Below are 12,210 nucleotides of genomic sequence, written 5' to 3' on the forward strand. Positions count from 1 at the left end.
ATAGTCAATGATACCACCACAAGACATAATAGGAAAGGCAAAACTATGGAGACAAAGTTTTGCAAAAAGATTGTGAAATCTTGTACTCTTGTAAAAAGATTAGTGATTACCAGGGTTTTGGGAGGAAGGAGGTGAAGCATGAGGGATTTTCTTAAATCAGTAAAACCATTCTGTATGACATTATAATGGGGATATATGTCATTGTACATTTGTCAAAACTGAGTGACTGGACAACACAAAGAGTGAACTTTACATGAACTATGGCCTTTGGTTGATTTTTAAAAAGCTAAAGTAACTTCTAAAACACCACTGAAAAAATACACAAGTTGCATATTGCATGAAAATATTCACAAGTATATCTGACAAAGGGCTTCCACCCAGAATATATTAAGAACTCCTACAACATCATAATAAGACAAACAATGCAATCAAAAGTGGACAAAAGATCTGAAAAGACAACTCACATATTTTTGTTTACATTTTTTGCATAAAGAAGATATGCAAATGCCCAACACACATATGAAAAAAAGTGTTGACATCATCTGTCATCCAGGAAAAGCAAATTCAATACACACTTGAAAATACACACTTACTGTAATAGCTAAACTGCAAAATATTGATAATGTCAAATATCAGAACAAATCATAATCCTCATACATCTCTGGTGGAAGTAAAAAAAGGGCATGACCACTTCAGGTAACTGGTGGTTTCCTAAAAAGTTGAACATACATATACTCTATGATCCAACAATTCTACTCCTAGCTACATATTCAAGATAAATGAAAAGGGAGGTATACCAAGAGCCATATGAAAATGTTCACAGCAACTTTTTCCATAATAGCGCCAAGTTGGAAACATCCTAGCTGCCCATCGATCGGAGAATGGATTAGTAAACTAGGTATATTCCTACAATGGAATACTCCTCTGCAATAAAAAGGGATAAACACTAATGTCTGCAATGTGAGTCATTCTCAAAAATATGGTGAATGAAAGAAGCAAGATACAAAAGAAGGCATTCCATATGATTCCCTTTATATGAAAATTTGGATTATACAAAACTACCATATATCACTAAACATTAGTATCAGTGGTTATTTCCAGAAGGAGGTTGTCTGGGCAAGGACAAAGAAAACTTTCTGAGTTGATGGAAATGTTCTGTGTCTTGACCTGGGCATAATCTACACAAATATATGTATTTACCAAAACTGATTATACAGGGATGCCTGGGTGGCTCAGTTGGTTAGGTGACTGTCTTCATGATCAGGGTCGTAGGATCGAGTCCAACATCGGGCTCCCTGCTCAGCGGAGGGCCTGCTTCTCCCTCTCCCTCTGCCTGCTGTTCTGCCTACTTGTGCTTCCTCTCTTTCTGTCAAATAAATAAATATCTTTTTAAAAAACTGATCAGGCAGCATACTTAAGATCTGAACATTTCACTGTATGTAAACTATATTTCAATAAATAAAATGAAGAGGATTTATTCTTCAAAGTAATCTGTGGGGGCACCTGGGTGGCTCAGTGGGTTAAAGCCTCTGCCTTCGGCTCAGGTCATAGTCTCAGGGTCCTGGATCGAGCCCCACATTGGGCTCTCTGCTCAGCAGGGAACCTTCTTCCTCCTCTCTCTCTGCCTGACTCTCTGCCTACTTGTGATCTCTGCCTTTCAAATAAATAAATCTTTAAAAAAATAAAAAAATAAAGTAATCTGTGACCAGGTAGTGATGGTCATGTTTCTGGAGGGGATGCCATGCAGATGAAGATATGAGTACAACAATCACCTATGATGCTTTCTACTTCATTGATAGTTCAGTGAGGAAGCAGTGATTGCCTCCATAGTCCTGGGACTTAGAGATCAGGGACAAAAGGAGTAGAGAGGCTCAGCCTGTGCCAACAAGATGCCAGAAGTTGACTTAAATGATTTTCAGTATCATTCCCTACCCTGATTTAATGCTGCACATTGTAATTTCATAGAGTTTGAACAATAGCAGCATGATAGGCAGACACTACCACCAAGGCACAAGATTCCAAATATAAATGGTGGTGATAAAAAAAATAAAGCAAAAGTAAATGAAAGTCTAAATGAGATTTACAAGTACTAGAATTCTGAGGAATTAGTGGATATAGATAGTAATGTCATGGTAATACTTGGAAAGTGACACATCTGTCACCTTAGGTCAAGGGAGGAAGCCAAGCTAGAACAGTATCATTAATTTACTTTTGAAACAAGATTTGACCTGTAAAGAGAGACCAGTCTGTGTTATGTAACCAACTGAAAAATAAACAAATTATACTGAATGCAAATGAGGGTTTTGTATTTAACGACAAGCAAACCAAAGGGTGGCAAAGTTTTCTTAAGAGGCAATGTATTGAATTGATAAGGTAAAGGAATTTTTTGGAGATGTCCCTTTCCTCAAATACAACTAGAACAAGTGATTTATTCTTTAAAAGCAATCCAATGATGATGAGTGTGAAGAAATTATTGATAGCTGTATTAGCTAACTTACTATTAAGTCTGTATTTGTGATTGGCTTTTTTTCCTATCATTTTGGCCTTCCAATATCAGTGCCCCATATCAAAAATACAACACTGTTTGTATAAACAGAAAGTTGAAACAAAAAATTCATTATAAAGGTTACAATGACAGAATCTAATTTTATTGGTTATTTATTACACAATCTTCTTGATTCTAGAGTGCCATTAATTTATAAACATCTTTTAGGTAAAAAAAAAAAAAAAAGAAAAGAAATGAAAAAGACCAAAAAAGAAACATTATTAGGCACATCAATTGTTAAGACACATTCCCATTTCAGAATATGAAAACGTGATTTAGAACCCAGGAACTATGATCTGGTTCTGTGGTACATGACTTGCGTAAAAATAATCACAATGAATCCTTGCAACAATCCTATGAAATACGGGTTATCATTCCTATTTTATAATTATCCTATAAAGAGAAGTGTCTTCCCCAAGATCACATAGTTTGTAAATGCAGGGCCTAGATTGGAGCCCAAATCCTCCTGGTTCCAAAGTCCCTGAATTATAGAAGCTGGGATCATTAATTATTTAGTGGTCACGTCATCTCTGGTTTCTCAGTCATAAGAAAGAAAAGATCTTATTTTGCTGGGGTCCTGTACTCAATTATTTCTGAACCTCCTTCATGGCTTAGCTCCCATCTTTCCAAATACGTCTGACTTGGAACAAGACTCAAATAAAAGAAGACAACGATGCACAAGTGAATACCAACAGGTAGTAGAGACTGAAAAGGCCAATAGATTCTTAGGGAATATTATGTCCTCAGAAGCTAACTTGTGTAGTGCAGGGAACCTTGTGCTTTATAGGAACCCCACCCACACCCCCACAGCTAAATCACAATGCTCCCGTCCATGGTCTCTTTCCACTTCATCTGAGGAACAGCAGGGGCTTTTGCTCAAATGTTCATAGTAGCTTAAGACCTCCAAAAGAACTTTAAGGGTTACATAGTCCCTCATTATATGGAACAACAGTCCCTGTGAGAGAAATGACTTACCCTAGGTCACATAAGCAATCACTGATAGATCTAGCAGCAGTATTTGGATTTTCTAATCAGTAACCATAATCACTACCAGTTGCTGAGTATTTACTCTGTGCCAGGCCCTGTACTAATAGTTTCATAGGCAATAATTTCACAGAATCTTAACAACTCTGTGATGTTGATCCCGTTATCATGCCTGCTTCACAGATGAGGGGTTAGAGGCCGTGGGAGGTTAATTATTTCAGCCAATACCACTCACCCAGTAAGAAGCAGAACAGCAGGATTCAAATCGAGATTTGTCTGACCCCAGGCCCATAGACTTTCATACTTCCAATTTACAATATGATTCATTGCAGCTGCTCTGTGCTGTTTTTGTCTGGAAGACATGTCTCCCCATGACACTAAGTACATTAACTACACATGGGGTGGAGAAACCCACCAATTGCTGCACAGATACTGGGATCTACTGTACCATGTTTTCAGATTATCAGTCAACTCACTTTTCCTACAGAAAATAAACAAATTGAATTAAAAATATTAATATTATATAGCTAATGTGTCCTTTAAAATATGCTGGACATCTAGCTACCTGTCTATCTTTCTCTCTATCCATCTATCACTCTATTTGATGATGATAGAAATGTTTTTCCCTTTTGCCAATAGCTAGATAGTAACTGCTCTTGGCCAGTGGGACACTATCATGATATTTGCTCCTCCTCTCTCCCTTCCCAATTCTATGCCAGTTAATTTCATTAGTTTGAGAAAAGTCCATGCATAGGAATGCTCAGATACTTTCATTGCTGGCCTGTAAGCCCTCACTGACTAGAGATATAGTTAAAATTTCCTTTCTAATTGGCAATATTGTCCCCTACAGATTTTTCCTATATGATTTTAAAATTGCCTCATTTCTGCCATGAGACCTACTCTAACACCTTCCTAAGAAGAGTGTTGCTATGAAAGAACATCTGAAAGGATCTTCAAAGAACAGTCTGGGTTGTTATAGCCTAGTAAAGGAATCAGCAAACTACAGCGCCTGGGGAAATTCTGCCCACCCCTTGTTGTTATAAAATCGTTTTACTGGAACATAGTCACACCCATTTTTTACATATTATTTATGGCTGAGTTGAGTGGTTGTGACAGAACATATGCCCCACAAAGATTAAAATATTTACTATCTGACCCTTTACAGATCCCTGGCTTAGCAGATCTGTAGTCACTTCTAGAAATTCACACAAAATGTGAGCACAATGGGTACCTTCTTTGCCACGTAAATTATCCTCATTCAATACTAGCATGCACTGAGTGGTTAATGTATGAAGCCTGAGCTGTGAGGGAAATAAAGAAGCACAGGATCTACTCCTTGTGCTCCACTTAACACTCAATAGTAGAATCCTTTGCTAAGGAGAAAAAAGATTTCTTATATCCTTTTACTCACTACATTATTTGCTCTGAGAAAAGCACCCAGATAACTTAGTAAGTGTAATTCATAATATTTATACAGCACTATTCAGCATACACAAAGTACATGCACATAATTTTATTGAATCCAAAAACCAGGATCTCTGTTTTCTTTCTATACTTGGAGTAGGAGGAAAAAACAAAATGAGTCAAAAGCTGGAAATGAATGAGTTTCCCTAAGTATGAAACAAAGTAGAATAGTTATTCTACCATCCACCAACAAATAGATAAAGATATGGCACAAACAACGTTGATTCTCTAAAAACTATTATTATGATCATGATTCATGGCCATATGAAAAATTCATACAAAATTCCTTTACCCAGCAGTCAAATTTCTCAAGTTTATGACTCATTCATCGTCCCCCTCTATCATCTGAAACTAAATCAAATATTCAGGTCCTATCATGTTGGGATACCTCAGGTTTTAATTTATCATTTCTCCTTTTAAAAGGCCTTCAGGGAGAAGGTAACATTTTGATGGATTATACACTTCAATCTTTTCTAAGCCATGTACCGCCCCACTGCCTTGTGTTAGAGGTAGATTATTTCCTCTTCACAAGTAAGCCTTTAAGTCTTACTCATTAACGTTTTAGGTTATTTAATGGCCTTATATATGATGAAGCTTACAATGGTGTCATCATCAGAAATTTATGGTACGGCCACATAAAACTAGAGGAAAAAAAACTTTATCAAAAGGGGTTTAAAAATACATCTCTAACTATTAAGTTGAACACCCTGCAATCTTTAAAGATGCAAAGAGTGTTACAGATAAATGGACATGATTTATTATAACTGTTTTCCAACCTGGCCACATTCTCATGTTACTGTAATTAATTCTGGTAAGGGAGGATAATTCTGACATCTTAAAAAAAAAGTGTGACTTGAGTTTTTAAATCCAGAGAAGAACACAACTTTTCACTTAAATGGAGATATTTAAATACTTGGTAAGAATGAACTTTTCTAAAGATAATATACCTTTGTTTATCATCTAGACTTAGAATTAAAAGCAGGTTTATTTAATAGATTTTAGTAAAGACTACATATGTTATGTAATTAATAATAATATATCTTATATTTTAATATTTATTTAGTTGGTTTTAGGATATCACTGTAGTTTACTTGATTTTTAAATATTAATAGGACAATATGGACATTTTTGTAGACAGATGGATGCCTATCTGATATTCACTCCCTTCTCTCAACTTCTTCCTGTCTATAGAACGTTGATTTTGTTTGAATATCCACCTTCTTTTTTATTTTATTTTTATTTGACAGAGAAAGACACAGTGAGAGAGAACACAGCAGAGGGAGCAGGAGAGGGAAAAGCAGGCTCCCGGCAGAGCAGGGAGCCCAATGAAGGGCTCAATCCCAGAACCTTGGGATCATGACCTGAGCGGGAGGCAGAGGCTTAACAACTGAGCCACCCAGGTGCCTTTTAAATATCCAGCTTCTTTAATCTACTTTGCTTCAAAGGAGAATGGCTGCTGATTGGTCTATGTTAATCATGTGACTTAGATCTACATGTGAGGCAAGCCAATAAGCCCAGAGCAAAACTTAGGAAGAGATTTTCTGATAAGTGATTTTTGTTAGTTGACAACAAGAATTCGTGCATTACGGGGCGCCTAGGTGGCTCAGTGGGTTAAGCCACTGCCTTTGGCTCAGGTCATGATCTCAGGGTCCTGGGATCAAGTCCCGCATTGGGCTTTCTGCTCAGCACGGAGCCTGCTTCCCTCTCTCTCTCTCTCTGCCTGCCTCTTTGTCTACTTGTGATCTCTGTTTGTCAAATAAACAAATAAAATCTTAAAAAAAAAAAAAAGAATTAGTGCATTACTGGACCTTTTGAGTGTATACATGAGAGGCAAGAAACTAGCTGAGGACACAGTGGACAAGCTGAGGATAGATGCAAAAGGAATGGCTCTCATTGATGACATGAATTACCAGATTAATCAACTTCACAGTTTAGCTACTTCAAAAATTCTTGTTAGAGGATATGATCTATCTTCTTTAGTATTCAAGCCAATTTAAGTTGAGGTTTTCTGTAACTTGCAGCCTAATGTAGACTGAGGCACCCTTGCTACTCAAGCTACTACTTACATATTTGGGGGGCTACCCCCAAACAAAACAAAAACATCAAACCAAAGTGAGAAAGTAGACATGCATTTTAGTATTCCATCATCAGTCATCTAATGAATATCTTTATTTCAAATTTCTTTACATCTAAGGAATACCTTAGGTGTCCTAGGTATACACACTTAAAGCTGTCCAGCTGTTACATGATCTGAATGTACAAGGAGAAGTTATTCCTCCTCTGTAACAGGTTCTCCTGCCTCTTTTAATTAAATGACAATTGAAGGAAGATGAGCAAGCCTTTTCACAAGTGCTCAAACTTGATAAAGAAAGGAACCTTGACAATTACTTACCACATAATGAGGAGGTCAGAGGAGTTTACTATTTCATTAACATGAGTGTTAATATACTCTCAGGGTATACTCTGAGGGTATATATATACTCTGAGGGTATATATATACTCTGAGGGTATATTTTCAATCACTAGGCACTTAAAAATGTAGTTTTCTACTTGAACTAGCACATACTTTCCTTAAACTTTAAGAAGAACATACATACACATACATATTTACACAATCTCCAAATTATGTAAAAAATGTATAACCTTAATGTGTATTATGCACTTATGTATGCCTATATTCTCACACACACTAATGTTCAACTGACATGATGACAAAATGTAAACATATGCAGAAAGGTCTGGAAGAATATATAAACTATTAATTTTTCTCTTGATATTAAAGCAGTGGATGTAGATTGAGGAAGACAGAGATAGCAGAGAGCTAAAGATGATGATATCTAGTGGTCTGACTTTATATGGAAAGCACAGATTTCTACATATAAGTCTTGTAAGTACAAAACGTTCATACTTTTTGACTTAATTTCTTCTTTACAAATTCATCCTATAATCTTGAATGTAAAGAAGATTTATTATAAAGATATATTCTATATAACTCTTTATAATAGAAAAATATGTGAAACATCTTTATAATCATAGTAGATTCTTATCACAAAATATTTAGTTATTAAAATGGTAGCTATGAATAATTATTTGACATGCAGAAATACAGAGACTAAATAGGAAAAAAATTCAGGATACAAGTGTATATTTGGCACAAGTGTATATTTTAGCACTATCTTTACTATGTAAGAAATCTATAAGTTTTGAAAATAAATGCCAAAATATTTCTCTCTAGGCTCATAGGGCTCTGAATGGGTTTTTTTTTCTCCTTATTTATAATTTTCCACAATGACTTTCCTACACTGAGTCAATTCTTCAATTTTAAAGATTATTATAAAATCCTCAGAAATGTAAGTGAGAACATATATTTGAATTAAACTTAAACTAACTTAGAAATACAAATTGTAAAGTTTGGATACTGAAAACGAATTTATAATGCTTTATAGTATAAATCAAACACATTTCAAAAACCAATTGTCTATTAAACCCGAATGACAACCACAAAAAATTTTAAATACAAAAATGTGTCTTCCCTGAACATAACACAATAAAATTAGAAATTAATAACAAGGGCACCTCGGTGGCTCAGTCGGTTAAGCAGCTGCCTTCAGCTCAGGTCATGATCCCAGGGTCCTAGAACTGAACCCCAGATGGGGCTCCTTACTCAGTGGAAAGCCTGCTTCTCCCTCTCCCTCTGCCTTATGCTCTGCCTACTTGTGTTCTCTCTCTCTATCAAATAAATAAATAAAATCATTAAAAAAAAGAAATGAACAACAAAAAAATGACAAAAATAAAAGTACCAACTTGAAAATCAAAGTCAACCTTCAAAATAAGTCCCAAAGAGGTAATATAAATTAAAATTATAAGCTCTTTCCTTTAATGATTGGTTTAAAAGATGTCAAGATTTGTGGCTATGGTCCAACTGGTATTCAGTAGAAAATGTAAAGCTTTTCATGCATGTACTAGAAAACTAGGAAGAAGGAAAATACGTCAACTAGAATTTAGTGCAAGGAAGTTCCAAAACAACAAAACCAACTCTAAAAGGCAAAAATAAAATATATTTTTAAACTTCAAATTTACAAAGTTAGAATTATTCAACAAAATAAAAAATCACTTGACAGTAACATTTAGGCAAATCCGACCAACAGAAAATGAAAGACACCAATAAACCATAGTGGAGATGAAATAGGGGACATAACCTCAATACAGAGATTTCAAAAATTATACTATGTATAACTCTTTATTTTTTTTATTTTTTTAAGGATTTTATTTATTTATTTGACAGAGAGATGACAAGTAGGCAGAGAGGCAGGCAGAGAGAGGGGGGGGATGCAGGCTCCCTGCCAAGCAGAGAGCCTGATGAAGGGCTCGATCCCAGGATCCTGAGATCATGACCTGAGCCGATGGCAGAGGTTTAACCCACTGAGCCACCCAGGCACCCCTAACTCTTTAAAACACATTTAAAAATTGGGATGATGGAGCACCTGGGTGGCTCAGTCGGTTAAGCCTCTGTCTTCTGCTCAGGTCATGATCTCAAGGTCCTGGGATCAAGCCCTACATGGCATTGGGCTCTCTGCTCAGCAGGGAGCCTGCTTCCCACATCCCCCCCACACCTGCCCCCTTGCTGCCTCTCTGCCTACTTATGATCTCTCTCTCTGTCAAATAAATAAATAAAATCTTTTAAAAAAAATTGGGATGAAATGAATATTTTCTAGGAAAAGAATTGATCCAAATTGGCTACAAAAGAAGTAAAAACCCTGAACAGCCTAATAATAATAATAGAAACTAAAGATGTATTCTGATAACCTCTTTAAAAAAAAAAAAAGAAAAACTATGAGACACAATAGTTAGAAGGCTTTTTTTTTTCATAACAACTAATTTCACTTTCTTGAAAAAATGTTCGGGAGCTTTAAAAAAATATGGGACTATTTCTACTCATTTTATAGAATTGTGTAGTCAGGAAACTAAAATCTATCTATGCTAGCATATATACAAAAACACTTCATGCCAATTTTACTTATGAATATAGATTTTTTTAAAAGATAAATAAGATATTAGCAACTCAAATGGAGATGTACATCAGAAGAAAATGATGTATCATCATGCAGAGTTTATGCCAAAATGAACCATCCCAAGTAGATATGAATCAATCTTGGAGATATAAATATCTTTTATCTGCTTTACCACATTTATCAGAAAACTATAAGCATAAATATCATATTTAGTAGTCAAGTGGTAGAATTATTTCTTTAAAGCAAATGAAATATGAGGATGCTTACTGTCATCTTTGTCATTTTATACTGTACTGGAGGTCCCAGCAAAGTAATAAGACATTCATTTATAAAAGAGGCAATCCTACAATTATTTCCTGATATTAAGATCATTTACCTGGAAATGATCAATTAATATTAGTCGCCTTTTTAGATCCAGATAGGAACTTTTCAAGGTCACCACAACAAAATCTATAAACGTTTATAGAGGTACTCATATTTTCTGATTTCTCTCCTGTTCCAGTAGATGTGTCTCTGCTCCATTCAAAGATTACGTCCCTCCACTCAAGCTCTGGGGTTCACTTTTTTCTCAATGATTTTGCTCATTTGCATTTTTTTCTTCTTTCTTTCCTGAATCTTTGATTACTTCCTTTCTACTGCATTCTTTACTTGAACAGACAAAGAAGCTGATACTTAAAATCTTTTCAATAACAGCAGATCATCCTGTGATTCCCTAGGCCCTTTCAAATACCATTCCTCTGCAGCAAAGCAAAACTTCCTTGAGGAGTTAAATGTCTACTCCAGCTCTCTCCACTCCTCATCTTCCATTATCATTCAGGCCACTCCAACCAGACTTCCACGCTGACATTTCATGGAAAACTCTTTCATTAAGGCTTTCAACTATGCTTCATCTTGTCTAATCCCTTAACTGCTCTTGATGGAGTTCTTTTTTTTTTAATTTAATTTAATTTAATTTAATTTTACTTTATTTTTCAGTTTTCCAGAATTCATTGTTTATGCACCACACCCAGAGATCCATGCAATACATGACCTCCTTAATAACCACCACCAGCTCACCCAACTCCCACCTCCCTCCCCTCCAAAACCTTCAGTTTGTTTCTCAGAGTCCACAATCTCTTATGGTTTGTCTTCCCCTCCAATTTCCCCCAACCCACTTCTCTCCATCTTCCAATGTCCTCCTGTTATTCCCTATGCTCCACAAGTAAGTGAAACCATATGATAATTGACTCTCTCTGCTTGACTTATTTCACGCAGCATTCTTGATGGAAATCCTTCCTTAAAATTTCATCCTGTCTTACATCTCTCTGTGGCTATTCCTCTTCTCTCACCTTCTCAGGCTCCTTTGTTATCTCCTCTTCCAGTAACTGATATCTAAATGCCACAATGACCGAGAGTCTGACAGTGGATTCTTTTCTTCTCTAATTATATTCTCTCCCTATATTATTTCATCTGATCCTATGGCTTTAAATTCTATCTACATGCTTCTGAATTCCAAGTTGATATCCCTAGGACTGAATTTCCCCTGAGCTCCAGACTCATCCATGTAACTACCTCCTTGACATATTCACTTGGCTGTCAACTATTATTTCAGAATAAACTTTTCCCAAACAGAACCCTTAATCTTCTCTCTCCTCTGTACAGACCACTATTCCCCAGTGTTTGTTATCTCAGTAAATGGCACAATCCACCCAGGTACTCAAGCCAAAAGCCTAGTAATCCTATCCATTAAATGCAAAGTGAATTTGATTTACTCTGCTTCGTAGTGGATCTTGACTGTGTCCATTTCTCTCCATCCACTGCTGCCAAACTGTTCCAGCCACCATCATCTCTCAACTCATACATACAACTCATACATACAACCTCCTCTTACTTCTACTCTTGTTCACTCCAAGATTTTCCTCCACACAGTCTTAAAACATAAATCAGACTTTTTCTTTTTTCCCCCCACTATTCTGATCTTTTAATGGCTCTCAATTTTAATAACTCCTAATCTGCACTTAGAATAATATCCAAACTCCTTGTCCTGTCCTCAAATCCTTTTTTTTTTCCCTTTGACATGGGGGTGGGAGAGAGCAAGAGCGTACAAGCAAGGGGAGCAGCAGAGGGAGAGAGAGATGCAGGTTCCCTGCTGAGCAGGGAGCCTGATGTGGGACCTGATCCCAACCATGAGACCATGACCTGAGCCAAAGGCAGATGCTCAACTGA

Source organism: Mustela nigripes, chromosome 12 (assembly GCF_022355385.1).
Source record: "Mustela nigripes isolate SB6536 chromosome 12, MUSNIG.SB6536, whole genome shotgun sequence".
Taxonomy (NCBI): Eukaryota; Metazoa; Chordata; class Mammalia; order Carnivora; family Mustelidae; genus Mustela; species Mustela nigripes.